This window comes from Podarcis bocagei (genome assembly GCF_964188305.1).
Source record: "Podarcis bocagei genome assembly, chromosome: 5".
NCBI lineage: Eukaryota > Metazoa > Chordata > Lepidosauria > Squamata > Lacertidae > Podarcis > Podarcis bocagei.
In genome coordinates this window covers 29503732-29518753 of record NC_138129.1, presented here as the reverse complement: position 1 = coordinate 29518753, position 15022 = coordinate 29503732, and the positions used below count along the sequence as shown (strand labels likewise).

Genomic DNA, 15022 nt, shown 5'->3' with positions numbered 1-15022 from the left:
CTGGGATCTATCCCTTTGGATGCTGCAGACCTTCATCTCCATGATTGGAGAATGATGTCCCTGGCTGCAGCTAGAAGTCAGAAGTCTCCCTGGCATGGATAAGAAAGTTCCACCATTGCTGCTGATCCTTAGTGTTCTGAGAGATGCTAGAACAAAAAAGGGTGTTTCTGGGGTGTGTCAAGACAGCCTAAAGCTCACATATTCTCTAGACAGGTTCAGCCCTGGACCAGCCATTTTCAGAGGTAATGTAGTTCTAGTTAAAACGACACTTGATGTAGTTATAACAGAGAAAGCACCTCTTTTATAGCTTTGTTTTACAGTGTCTGTCTGTGTGTGTGTGTGTGTGTGTGTGTGTGTGTGTGTGTACACACTCTCTCTCTTTAAAAGAATCAGTTAGGAAAAATAGAAAAAACAAACCAACAAACCCAGCAGAGTTGTGGAAATGTGGGTTCTCCAGTATAGATTCCCACCCCACATTGGGTTGTTCTGCCCAGTATCTGCCTGTGTTATAGTCCCAGTCTCTGTCTGGATCAGCCCTGCTAACACTCATTTCCATTTAAAATGCCATTTGGAATTATGGGCTATAATACATTCTACATTCAACTTCTACACACCCGCCACCCCCAATTTCAGGATGAAAACTCTCCTAGGACAGACATAGGGAACCTGTGACTCTCCAGATGTTGGACTCAAACTCCCATCATCCCTGACTATTGACCATGCTGGCTGAGGCTGATGGGAACTGGAGTCCAACAACACCTGGAGGGCCACAGGTGCCCTCCCCCTGTCCTAGCAGAAGCTTTGCCTCTGCTTTTTTTAAAAAAAACATTTAAAAACACATCTTTTCTCTAAATGCAGCGTGTTATTGCTTATCCACGTTGGTGAGCATTTTCTGAATTTGATGAAGAAGGCTCTGACCCATGAAAGCTTGTAATATAATAAATCTGTTGTGCTTTTAAGGTGCTACAAGACTCTTTGTTGCTTTCACTGCCACGGACTAACGCAGATACCCCACCAGAATTGGTCACAGATAAAATGGCTCTTCTGCAAGCTAAACTCGTTGCAGAATGTCAGGGTGAGCTCTTTCAAAGAGGCAGCGTTCAGGGCAAATAAAAAAGGATGGTGCAGGGACCAGAAGCGAAACTCAACTCTCAGCATACTTTCAACATACTGCATGAAAGCAGCTATTTAATTTGCAGCAGAAAGGCTTTGGAAGACAGTACGTTTCTTGAGAAAGGAAAAGCATATGTTCCTAGCTTTATTACGTATGAGAGAGTCTTTTATAGTAAAGAGTCCCCAAGGGTGCAGTTCTATATACGTGTACTTACAACTTCCAATAAATGCAATGGGGTTTACTTCTGAGTTGGCGATTGTACAGATCTGCACTGTAGCTGGCTCTGCCTGTCATTGGCTCTGGCTCCACCTACCGTTGGTCTTTCTGCTTCCCCCCACCGCCAGGGGGCACCAGTCACCACTGAACCTCACAAGTTTCTACACCAGACACCCCAGCTGTGCCAAAAAAGCACAATGTTTTGAATCTTGACAGAAAGAGGGACGCAGCAGGATATATATACTATGTGCAAATCCTAAACACAACATGCAAATTAGCTCAGGTGATATTCACAGACTGATCCACTGAACTGGCATGATAGTCCCTTACCGCAACACCTCATTGCACTCTCCAAATCAGCTGCCTGGAGAATTCAAGATGTGGATAATCTGATTACAGTAGGCTTTGCTGTTTTTGCAGCCTCCGCCTGCGGCATGTTGTGTTCCTTTCCTAGTAGACAAACTGGCCTCTGTGTCCTTTGCTCCCTGTCCTCTAGATGTTGTGGACTCCAGTTCCCATTGCCAGCACAGCCTGTCACCAGTGGTGATCGGAACTGGAGTCCAAAACATCTGGAAGGCACGTTCCCTAATATAGCAGCCCATGCATACCACTGGTCTCCTTTCCTTTCCTCCTGTGATTCTGAGGAACCAAAATAACAGAGAAATGAGGAAAGGAGAGAATACATGAACCATGCCCATTACACAATACAAAAAGAAGATTCCTGGCACAGATGTGGATGACTGTTTAAAAAGAAGCAAAAGAACAGGAAGTTAGGGCGTAGTGTGGGTGATTCGGCCCTCCAAAATTTGATTTGGCAGATAGACCAACGATCTGGCTCAACATAAGGCAGCTTCCTATGTTTCTATGCTATGCAGTACCAAAAAAGAGTTAATGCATCAGCAAAAAGAGAACAAAGGTCGGTACAGATCTGCGTACAATTCGCACATAATTAATATGTATAGATGCAAATTTAGAAACAATTGCTTTAGTTTAAAGAGAAACATAATACACTGAATTACAAAATATCTGGTCCATTGTGATGCTGATCAGCCTTAACCTCCCATAAGCAAACACATGTAAATCAGCCCCATAAGTTTATGGAGGGATGGATGTTTTTTTCTGATCTAACACGTTCAATGACAATGTACAACCGTATGCTGTCTTCGATTTATTGTAAGGCTATTAATTTGTTGTAAGGTTATTCGTTGGAATTTTTGTTCTTGATATGATAACATAAAAAATTACACACAGTATTTAAAAAATGCATCTCATCATGGTGAGGAAGGCCATAGTGACCAAGTGACCATTGTGTCTGTTCAGACTGCTGTCCAGGTGCTGATGATGGACAGCTTCCAGGCTGTCCTTTTTAAAGGCCCTTTATCTTTAAATCTGACCTTCCCCAAGCATCCCTTCAAATAGAAGAGTCATTCAAACAGAGACTGTCCACTGCAGCCTTTCAAATCCCGTAAAGTGGAACACATTCCACCCTACATAATACATTTTGCAGCCTCACTGTTAGACAGAGCAAGGCAGCTGATTTTGGGTGCCATGAGAGAGCAGCAAATTTGATTTATTATTGTTGTATATTTACTTCCAGGGGGTGGTGCTTTTTTGGGATTTTCTGTTTTAGGTGCCTAGAAAACTTGACTACCCTTGGGTACTATGCACCTTGATTTGGCAGAGAGGACTCACTGCTGTTCAATCTCAGGCAGCAAAATGTCTTGACTTGCCCTCTTGCCTTAAGAGAACAAGGAGTCCATAGGGCATTTGAGTTAAGTCTTGCCACATCCCAAATCTTTTATTCTGTGCCCATTGCTGCCTAATGTAAAAGAAGAATAAAGACCCAGGCAACTGCAAATATCTAAGGAGCCATGAAAGTTGCCTGTGCATATTGAGAGAGAAAAATCCCAGGAGCACAGCGATCTTTAATCATCTCTAAGACTCCAACATCTCCATCTGGTGGCCTGGACAAATGTGTGCATGTGCAATGTAACAGTATGGAAGAGCCACTACAAGATGCAGCCTGGTTCTGTTGTGCTTCCTGGAAGGAACCAGGAACAAGCTGAGAGCAACACCCACCACCTCCTCTGACTGCAGAATGAGAAAGCTCTATAAACCCTGTTAAGTTCAGAAAGTGGCTTTAGTGAGAAGTGGCAAGCAATGTTACATTCTTAAAACTTGCGCACCAAACTGCCTATTCTAGTTTGCTTCTGCCCTGGTAACTTCAAAAAACAAAAACAAAAACCCCACCAAAACCACAACTTCAGAGCTAAACACTGTCCAGCGATCCTACAAAAAGCTAGTCCACAGCAGCTGTGTCCAGATGAATGGAATGGAACAGAATGGAAGTTAGATGTCAACAGAACAGATTTTAATAGGATTTATACAGACCTGCTGGTATACAAGGCAGAACAAGATGGCAGAATTTAGTTCAGACTCAAGTGGGGGCAGGTGATATCTCTGAATGATCTTCCCCATTAAAAACAACAACCTTGTGACTATTCAGTAAGTTAGCACACCAGGAGAAAGGTTTGGCAGAGTTCTCTATCTGACATGGTTTTAGTGCAGAGAGTTCTTTCACATGAGGAGCATTCAGAAATATCACCACCCCCCACTTGCAGACTGAAGTAGCATAGTCCAGAATCCTACCACCTTGTTCCAAGTCATGCGTAGACCAGCTCTCAGTCCCATCTGCATTGTACATTTAAAGCACTGTGATGATATTTTAAACAGGCATGGCTTCCTCCAAAGAATTCTGGGCATTGTAGTTTATTAGGATGCTGAGAATTGTTAAGAGAATTGTTAACCCCACTCCCCTCACAGAGCTACAATTCCCAGAGTGGCTGAAAAGTGAATCCCTCTTTCCAGTGACCTCTGAGAATTGCAGCTCTGTGATGGGAACAGGGATCTCCTATCAACGCTCAATGCCCTTAACAAACTATACTTTCCAGAATTCTTTTTTTTTGGGGGGGGGGGGGCTAGAGCCATAACTGCTTAAAGTGGTTTGATGCTGCTTTAAATGTAGTGCCAATGGGGATTTAGTCCTAATGTAAGTTTTTGGATTGTGCCGGGTTTGATACAAATATATCTGTATCTATAAATACATAATAGTCAGCTAAGATTAGCTAGATCAGTCAACATTGCAATATATTAATAAATTGTCAGATAAGGAGCAAAGGATGCGTTGATAACAAAACGGGCAATTCTTCTCATTTCAAAAGTTAAAAAAGAATTACAACCGTGGCATGTCTGACGTAGGTCTGCCTACACACATGATTTCAAATACTCCCCAAATTAGCCAGGAACACTTAATGCAGCATTCAGCTGAGGCTGTAGCTTGCTTCTAGGGTGTTACATTAATGATGATTCAAAGAGTTCAGAATCTAATCACAGGGATAAAAATAGAAAAAAAACTCTACTTATAACAATTCATTGTACAACAGGTCTTCCTCCAGCTTTCTCATTATCTCCCTGTGCAGCTCCTCTCAGCATCAGGGGTATTTTCTCTTGATTGCAAAGGAAGACATCAGTCTTCTGGGGTTTCTCTATCCTCTCCTCATTTCAGGGATCGCTGTTGATACTGCTGCTCTGTGATCTCATTCCATTTCTCCTTCTGGGTGGTTTCAGGCTTGGTGCAGTGTAGCTCAAATGTGCTCTTGTGCTCAGGTCCTACTTGCAATTTTTTCATGGGCACCTGTTTGGCTACTGTAAGAACAGGATTCTGGACTAGATGGACTACTGGCCTGATCCACTAGGCCCTTCTTATGTTCTTTGGTGTTTTGCATAGGCCCATTGTTGGCATGGTTGGGCAAATCCTAGGAGTTCTGGGCTCCAGAAGGCCCCCTGTAGCTGGCACCAGAATCCCCCCATATATATATATATATATATATATATATATATATATATATATATATATATATATATATATATAGCAAAGCTCAGGGGGTACAGCATGCAGAAGATACCAGGCTCAATCCCTGGCATCTTCCAAACTCCTATATGTAATCCCAGAGAGCTGCTGCCAGTCAAAGCAGACAGTACTGAGTTGATCGACATTTGGAGGAAGAAGGAAGAAGGAAGAAGGAAGAAGGAAGAAGGAAGAACTCAAGAAGGATTAAGGAGCCTGTTGCATTCCTTTTCTGGCTACAATGGCCCAACAGCACCCCCCCCTCCACCCTTCCCACCTGTTGAGACTTGCTACTCCCCCCCCCCCGAGAAAAATGGCAGGGCATGTCTATGTCCCTTATTGAGGATGACAGAATAGCTGCAGCTTCCCTTGCAATCAGTGGTGGCACCAGAAAGAATATTCGTGCAGAGGGATATAGAAGTATATTTCTAGATGGGAGAACTGTGTCCTACAGGCACAATGTAGTGGTGAACAAAAGAATATGGTCCTTAAAACCCCCCAATTAAGCATCACTTAATTGTGCAAAAACTTAACCACCTTTAATTTTCTGAGTTTCTCTCTGTGTTTGCAACACCGTGTTACACGCTTTGTGTGTATTTGTTTGCCATCACTGCCCTACACATGGCAGGTTCCGTCTCCATCAGCCTTTGGGGAGAGACTGTGCTTGAAAACATTGGAACGAACCTGCTCTGCTTTGCCTGGGACCCTTGTAATGAGCTGCTGTCTGGAAAGTGGCTGCTCATGAGTGTCTGCCTCAGGTACAGTAACCCTTTGGGAAGTTTTTTGTGCTCTATTTTGCCATTTTGCTGGGGAATGGGCAGACTAGTTTCTGCTTTCAGGCATGGGAAAGGATGTTTTTGTGTTTAGGTTCTTGGTGCTAATGTTGTTGTTGAGATCCTGCTGATTTGTATTTGGGCTAAGTTGTATTTTGTTTGAAAGAAAGTTGACTTCGTGTGTTAACCTTTGTGAGCTGCTTTGAAGGCCTTTTTGGTCAGAAGGCAGCATAGAAATAAACTACAATGCAGGATTTGTTTTGCCTTTGCCGGGTGCTTCTAAGGAGTCAATGCCTTTTTCTCACCCTCCCCCCAACACTGTGTCTGGCTTTCTTCTCCCCCCTTTACCTCTTGTGTTAGTGAAATTCTCAACTGCAGAACTGACTGGGCAAAGTGAGGCAACCATTCAGACTACAGATGCTTGGGACCACGGAGAAGCAGCAAAGCGTTGGAGGACAAAGGAATATATGAAGCTTCCTTATATTGAGTCAGACCATTGGCCCATTACTATTGTCTACAGTGTTTGGCAGATGCTCTCTAGGATTTCAGGGAGTCTTTCCCCAGCCCTACCTGGCAATGTCTGGGATTAAAACTGGGACTTCAGCATGCAAAGCAGATGTTCGGCCCCTGAGCCACAACTTTTCCTTGTAGGTGTTTGTACTGTGCAGCCAGCCTTGCATCCCAACAGAGTCTTTTGGCCTTGGGTGCTGTCCTATTGCCAGTGCTGAATTAAGATTCAGCTGCCAGTCTGTTTGGCTCCTGCACACAGAATGTGTGCTCAAAGAATTGTAGCATTGCAGAGTTAGAAGGGATCCCACGGGTCATCTGGTCCAGGCACAGGCAAACTCAGCCCTCCAGATGTTTTGAGACTACAGTTCCCATCATCCCTGACCACTGGTCCTGTTAGCTAGAGATGATGTAGTCCCAAAACATCTGGAGGGCCGAGTTTGCCTATGCCTGATCTAGTCCAACCTCCTGCAATGCGGAAATCTCAACATGTGCCCCTAAGCATGAAGTGGGCAAGGGTCTAAGGGCTGCAACAGACCAGCATGTGCTGCCAAGTGATTAGGGCAGTCTTGCCAACCTGAGCTCTCCACATGTTTTTGAGTACAGCACCCATCTATCCCAGCTTGCACAGCTAGGGTGCATGAGAATTGTAGTTCAGAACTTCTGAAGGGCACCAGGTTAGAGGAGGCTGGCTTAGGATCCTGTGACTGCCCTTCACACTCTACATATTTACTGTAGGACATGCAGATATGACCTTAAACTGGAGACAAGATTGCTGCTTAAAGTGTGAAGCAGCTTTCGGCTCGGTCATATCCCGGTCATCTGTAGTAACTGACGCATAACAAATGCTTTTGAATTCAATTTCTCCGCAAAGTTTTCTCAGGTGAAGTGGGGAAGGAGGAGGAAAGAGCCTCCCAATTCTTTAATTTGTTTCTGTATATCTGCTTGTGATGCTTATCACCTGCCAGATGCCATCAAGCCCTTTTGTGTATGTGCAGCTGGCTGCTGGGTTGGGGGGGGGTAAGTGGTTGAAATGTGACAGAGGCTTTTTGACTTCAGGTGTTGAGTAAGCTGCAGAAGCAGATGAACCCTTCCGAAAGAGAGAAGAACCTATTTTAATGCAAATGTCTCCGGGAATAAAACGAAATCCTGTGGGAACAAAAAAACCTTCGGAATCCGCAGAAGCTGCACAATCTATTTGATTGTCCCTAAATAGATATATTCTCTCCCTCCTCTCCCACCCCGCCGCTGCCAAAGTTATCCAAGAGATGTCATCTGTTCAGTAAAGAGAACGCTCACATGCAAAGTAGGTCAAATCAGAACACATACACACAATGTGAAAAACAGGGAAACACTAAGCCCAAAGATGGCAGGGTGGGGAGCTCACAAAGAACCGCATGAAATATTAACATTTCACTTACAAATCTGCATAGGCGCTCATAAACAATGGAAATGGCTGAGGGAACAGGTAAATATTTGAGTGGAATGAGGTGCTTTTGTCTGGTGTGATGGGCCTAAATCGACATTTTTCATAATATTAAGGCTAGCCTGTTTAAATGGGAAGTAACCAGGTTTTTTTTTTAAAAAAGCCAGAACTCGTTGGAACTCAATTCTGGTACCTTTCAGGTGGGTGCCATTGCCATTCTAAGAGAATGAGGGAGGTGTTCACGGTGAGTTCTGGCACCTCTTTTTCTAGAAAAACAGCAGTGGTAGTAACTGAACAGAATCAGTCCCACTTCTAGCACATTCAGTAATTAGAGGACCCAGGGAAGGTTTACAGCTTTTTGGCTTTGCAGTGAGAAGGGAGGCGGAGCTACGACCTATGCATACAATTGCTATCGTAGAGAAGGAGAAAGGGCTCCTGACAAAAGCAATGCATGCTGTGGTTAGTCTCAAGTAGGCAAGGGCCACATTCACACACCTAAAGCACTACCATACCACTTTAAACAGTCACAGCTTTCCCCCAAAGAATCCTGGGAGCTGTAGTTTGTTAAGAGTGCCAAGAGTTGTTAGTAGTTCTTCTCCCAAAGCTGTAATTCCCAGAGCGGTTTAACAATCAATCCCCCTTCAAAGAAATCTCTGGGAATTGTCACTCTCTGAGGGGAATAGGCATCTCCTAACAACGCTCTCAAATTACAGCTCCCAGCATTCTTCAGGGGAAGCCATGACTGTTTAAAGCAGTATCACAGCACCACCTTAAATGTATGTTGTGGATATGGCCAAGGCCTTTCTTTAATGGAGGCCTTCCATTGGATCAGGCGAGAGGGCTCAAGTCTCTCAGCATTTTCTTCATAGCCTGACACAAGAGCAGTACAGAACAGATTGTAAGATTAAGAACACTTGGTGTCTGTGCTTGTCTCAGTGGCATTGTTCTAAAGGACATTCTTACACCAGCAAACTGTTCAGGACAGCTGGTGTGATTTTCTTCCTTTGCACTGTCAGGATGTCCTTGGCAATGTCACGTGACGATTTTGTAGCAATTTGGCTTTCTCATTGGGATTGGCTCTACTGTCATTGTCATGTGATGTGCCTTCTGGTTTTCTGATGGGCTGAGCACACCTGCTACAATGCAGCAGGGTGCTTTATCCAACCCCCCCCCCATTTTCTACAATGAAACTTTTAATCTAAAGGAGAGGTGGAGAACGTGGTGGCCCTCCAGATGTTGCTGGACTTCAGCTCCCATTATCTCTGATCATTAGCCATGCTGGCTGGGGATGAGGGAGTTGCAGTCCAGCAAGCTCCCAAGCTTCGCACCCCAATCTAAAATAACAAAAGTGCTGAGTCATGCTTTCCTTCAGGTCAGCTGCTCGAATTCAGTGCTGTCTGAAGCTGTGACTTATCTGTTCTGCTCCTGTGGTGTCATATGGCATTAGGGAATAGACAGGTGGGTATAAAGGTAAAGGTAAAGGGACTCCTGACAGTTAGGTCCAGTCGTGACCGACTCGGGGATTGCGGCACTCATCTCGCTTTATTGCCCGAGGGAGCCGGCGTACAGCTTCCGGGTCATGTGGCCAGCATGACTAAGCCACTTCTGGTGAACCATAGCAATGCACGGAAACGCCGTTTACCTTCCCGCTGGAGCGGTATCTATTTATCTACTTGCACTTTGACGTGCTTTCGAACTACTAGGTTGGCAGGAGCAGGGACCGAGCAACGGGAGCCCACCCCGTCACGGGGATTCAAACCACCGACCTTCTGATTGGCAAGTCCTAGGCTCTGTGGTTTAACCCACAGCGCCACCCGTGTCCCATTGGGTATATGTTGGCTCAAATAGCCAAGTGGGGAGGTTTGGCAGATCTAATTAGCTCCATGGGCTGGAATTCCCCATCTCTGCTCTATAGTGTATGACAGCCCATAGGCAAACTCTGGCTGAAAAAATGCACTGAACTAATCCATTCTCTCTCTCTCTCTCTCTCTCTCTCTCTCTCTCTCTCTCTCTCTCTCTCTCTCACACACACACACACACACACACACACGAGGCTAGACCAGAATGAATAAGCCATCCACAAGAACGGTGGAAACTCTATCAGCTTAGCATAAAAGAGGGCAGGAGGTTGCTTTTCCAAAGACCTGTGATAGCTCTGCTTGCAACTGAGATTAACCCATCACATTATTGTGAAAGCCCCTCTGAGGATAAAGCTCCGGGTGACAAAACCTGGAAAGCATTTTCTTCCCTCCCTAGCTAATCAAACTAAATCACTGTAAACAAAGCAAAAAATTGCCTCTGGACAGCTATGAAAGATTTCAGTCTACAATGCATTTAGGTATTAGGGGACCCTTCCTTTGTCCCAAACTAGGTCAGTCATAGACGAGATGTTGCTATAGTAATTTTCATACTATTTTATCATTCTCACTCCCCCCCCCTTGCAATTTACATGGATTGCAGGCTACAGTGAAGGCTGTCATCCGGTCCTTTGAAGATCAGCTTTAGTCCAAATTTAACATGGTATCTTCTTCAGTTGTTCCTTGGCCTGCTTTCCTTTGTACCATGAGAACAGAGAACAAATGTGCACCATTAGCACAACACCTACTCCTCACCTTTGTCCTAATTTCACACAGAATATTTGTTCAGCTAGCCCAGCAGCTGACAAGGACTGCAGGGCCCCAGATAGAGATCTTAAGCATCACTTGGGTTTTTTTTGTTGTTCACATATCTGGAAATGCCAGGTATTCAATAATGTGGAACTAGGGATAGGGTAGAAATTTGGCAAAAGTTTGCATTTAAAGGCAAACCTACCAAATCCAGACTTTTCAAAAGAATGCGCAAATCGAGACGCAGGCGCCCTTCAAAATTTGCACCCAAATTTGCAGCCAAGTTATGGGTGAAACCCCCCTGCCCAGTAAATATTAGGGTAAAATGTGTGTGTGTAAAATTTGTAAGAACAACATACATGTGTCATGTTAGAGGAGATCTCTTGCAAAAATTGCATACGACAAGGTCTACACTAGGATAAATTTGTGCTAAAATGCTAATGAATTTTCATGAGGATATTTTTTCAATTACAAATTGCTGCAGGAATGAGAACTGGACTTTAGACTAAAGAAGAAGAAATAGAGAGAACCAACATTAACCGATCAACTCATCCCTACTTGGAACCTTCTGCATCCAAATTGTGTTCTCTACCACTGAGCTACACTCCTCGCTCACAACTGTGCAGTTGCAGAAAGAACAGCTGAAAATGCAGACCTGGGCCATGCTGTATCTCTCATGCCTCCCTGTAGCTCAGGGCTGAGTCATTTCTGTCCCTCTGAATTCCAGGCTTGGTCCTCATGAAGATCTAGAATTTCAAGATGAAAAAAGGGTTTAAATTATCTTATTCTCTTCTTAGCCTGATAATTGGGGGGGGGGGGTGAGAGAGGGAGAGAGGGAGGAGGAAGTTTTATGTGTTGATGGAAAACTGTGGTCCAACTGGAAAACCTGAGTTGAGTTACAGAGCTATCCAACAAAGTGTTTTCCAGATGTTGCAGACTAAAACTCCTACCAGCCCTCACTAATTTACCCAATAGTTAAGGATGATAGGGTAGGGGCTGTAGTACACCAGATCTCGAGGGCACCTTGTTGACTTCTTTGTTTCTTAGCAAATTTGCACAAGTCACAGAAGGATTGAAGCTCCCCCCCCCTTTTCTTCTTCTTAGGGACACTGCAGAATTCTTTGGCGAAAGTTTGTTGCAGGGCTTAATTATTGTGCTGAACTCCAAGTTGCAGGGCTTTGAATTTTTGCTTATATGCAAACTTATTTGCTGTCTAGTTGTATGCACATTATTCCTTAAGGGAAAACAATGTCCTGCTGACATCAGCTGTATTATTTCTGCTAAGTCACTGCACTTCAGCTTACGAAGAACTTTCTGCCCATGTTCTCTTATCTGTTATCTGACCAACCTACATCTTGCCCTCAGGGGGGAAGAGAGAGAAGGTGGAACAGCCTGGTGGAATGCCCACCATGTAGCTCCTCATATTCCAGCTGAGATGTCTTGTCTCCCTCCCAAAGCTGCTGCCATTGAGCTCGTACTCCAGAGCCATCTTGCCCTGAGAAGAGGAGAGATCTGGCTTTCCAGAAGTTCCCCTTCTTTGCAGCTTGTTTTTGCTACTTCCTTATATTGGTTTAATAATTTTGTGTAAATCTCTTTGTGAGGTTTGCCTGAAAAGTCGTGTAGGTAATATATTAAATAAATACCATGCGGGTTGATTTTATTGGACAAAGAAGTATGCAGAAACAAAAGCTTTAATTCTAATACATTGGGGGAGGGATTGGCAACCCGTCAAGGCAATTGGTGGGGATTTGGAATTCTACTTCTTGACACCCCCATTTTGTGGATCCAAAGAAGAAGTCACCAGAGCATGGAGTACAGTAGCCAAGTCATCTCTGTCTAAAAGGGCCACTGAGTCACTGAGGTCACCTGAGACTCCAGTGACAATGTTGGATCCAGAAGTATCCCCTAAGCTATGAACCTGCTTCTTCCAGGGCATAGCAAGCCTGCCCAGAGCAGGCCATCTCCCCACCTCTTGGATCCAAGAATTCAGAACACATAACACCTCTGTCTTATCAAGATTTGGCTTGAATGTATTGGCACACATCCATATGCTCAGAGGCTGCAATAGGAGAGTCCAGTCTGTAGTGTTTTCCTTCCCCGTTGACTCCCTTGGATTACATAAGGAATAAACAGAAAACAGCAAGTGCCTGAGAAGTTGTTCTATTGATTTTCATGTATAATGTTACTTCTTTTTCCAGTTTTTTTCTGCACTTTGCTCTGCTACTGGTTATAGCTTTCTCTTTGTTTTTGGCATCACTTTGGCTCCAGTTTATGATTTATTTACTCTATTATTTTAGAAGATTTATTTCCCACCTTTTGCTCTCCCCTCCCCCCAACCCCCCAACCCACACAGTCAAGTGGTCCTCTGTTACCTTATCAATTTGTGAAGTCTAGTGCACATTTCCCCCAACAGTTCAGTAGTTTTTATGTAGTGAAATATACTTGGGCCTGGCTTCACCCATTACTGAAAACCTATGTAGACATTTCTTCTGTGTAGCAAACTGTAATGTGTGAAGTTAGCCAAAAGGTGACTCACTGCAGATGCAAAAGTAGTGCAAAGATAATGGTCTTTTGTTATAGGAATGGAAGAATATTAATCCTTGACACTGATCACTAGTGCTCCTAGTCACAGTCTGCAAAAGCATCACTTGCTCCTTCTAAAGTTCCCAGCTTTTTAGAACAGAACCCCAACATCCATTGCTAATCATGTCAGAATGTATCCTTGGCCAATGCTATCAGCATCCTTTAACATTACTCCTCAGATTTGTCACTGTTGCCATTAAGTATTCATGGGTACTTTCATTCATACTACCAGCATCCATCAGCCACAGTTCTGGCACTCATCAGTAATGCTGTTACTCACCATCTATTAGCAACACAACCATTGACCCTCACCAAGGCTACCAACATTGTTTATCAACAGCACTGGCATTCATCATTAACATTACCCACTTCCATTAGCAGAGCCATGGCCATCTATCACTGTTCTTTCCCCATCTTCCCTCAATACCAGTACTCACTAATACTGCAGCATCTTTTATCAGTGCCAGCAACACATGTCACCAACATCCATCAATACTGCCATTAGCATCTATCTCCTGTGCCACCCATATCCATCACTGATACTGCTGGCATCCATCAATAAGGCCACCAGCATCAATTGCCAGCACAGTTAGAAGATGTTGCCAATGCCCTCCAGCATCCTGTCAGCAACAGCATCCCATGTGGATGCTGTTGGCAGAACTCAGCTACCTTCTAAAGAGGGAGAGCCTGAGGCTCCATCCTTCTACTCACCTTGGAGCTTTCTTAATTTAAAATGCCCCACTGAGACAGTGGAGGAACAAGCCTATTGTTTGTAATTCTGCTTTTGTCTATGCATGCTACAGCAGCTCAAATATAGCTGTGCTATAATTAACTTTAATTAATAATCATCAAGGCAGTGCATACGAGCAATTGTGTCTGGGTTACGCTGACTGCTAAATGGCATTGTTTCCCTTAACTCCACTCCTTGGGAAGTTAGATTTCTGCGTAGGCTCACCCAGTTGCATGGATTCAGCTGGCATGTGATGAAGACAACAATGGTAAGTATGATATTACAGGTGTCAGATTAGCCTTGGCTGGAAGAATTTGCACCAACGGAATGAAAAAGAGTTCTGTGCATCTCTAGACTCCCTAGGTCTCATGAGTGCCATGTAAATGCCCAGTGAATAACACTGATACCATCTAAGAGAGCTGACCTCTTCACACAGATGGTCAGGTTAGTGCAATGTCCTTTACAATAACAATGCCTGAAATGTACCAGGAAGACATTGTTAGTGTACATTAATTTTCTAACATTTATACCCCACCTTTCTTCTATCTATAAGACCATAAGAAGAGCCTACTGAGTCTAGGATCCTGTTCCTACAGTGGCCAGCCAGATGCCTATGAGAAGCCCGCAAGCAAAACCTGAGCACAACAGCACTTTTATTATGCACTTTCCTGCAACTGTGGTTTCCAGCAACTAGTATTAATTAACTCTATCACAGAACCCAATGCAGTATACATATGAGTCTCAGGCAGCCACCCACCCAGGCACTGACCACACCCAGGCCTCCATAGCCTCAGCAAGGTGGTGGCCTCCTTACTGCTCGTGGACCATAAACAACAGTAGTTCATTTAAGGACAAAATTTGTTGAGGAAAAGATACCTTTTCCTGTTACCAGAAATCATTACAGTGGTACCTCGGGTTACAGATGCTTCAGATTACAGATGTTTCAGGTTACAGACTCCGCTAACCCAGAAATAGTACCTCGGGTTAAGAACTTTGCTTCAGGATGAGAACAGAAATCGCATGGCGGTGGCAGTGGGAGGCCCATTATCTAAAGTGGTACCTCAGGTTAAGAACAGTTTCAGGTTAAGAATGGACCTCTAGAACGAATTAAGTTCTTAACCCGAGGTAAAGGTACCCCTGCCCGTACGGGCCAGTCTTAC

The 15022-nt window shown here is 44.1% G+C and overlaps 1 protein-coding gene across 2 annotated transcripts in view; it reads right to left on the bottom strand.

Moving 5' to 3' along the window:
- Positions 1-15022, bottom strand: part of DLGAP4 (DLG associated protein 4) — a 266682-nt gene that overhangs the window by 116786 nt on the left and 134874 nt on the right. Inside the window, exon 1 of one of the 2 annotated variants that reach the window (XM_081196088.1) lies at positions 11205-11295. The exons of the other annotated variant lie outside the window; for it this stretch is intronic. The gene's annotated coding sequence lies outside the window, so the exon portion shown is untranslated. Of the gene's footprint in view, positions 1-11204; positions 11296-15022 lie in introns of those variants that run through there. 2 annotated transcript variants of the gene reach the window in all.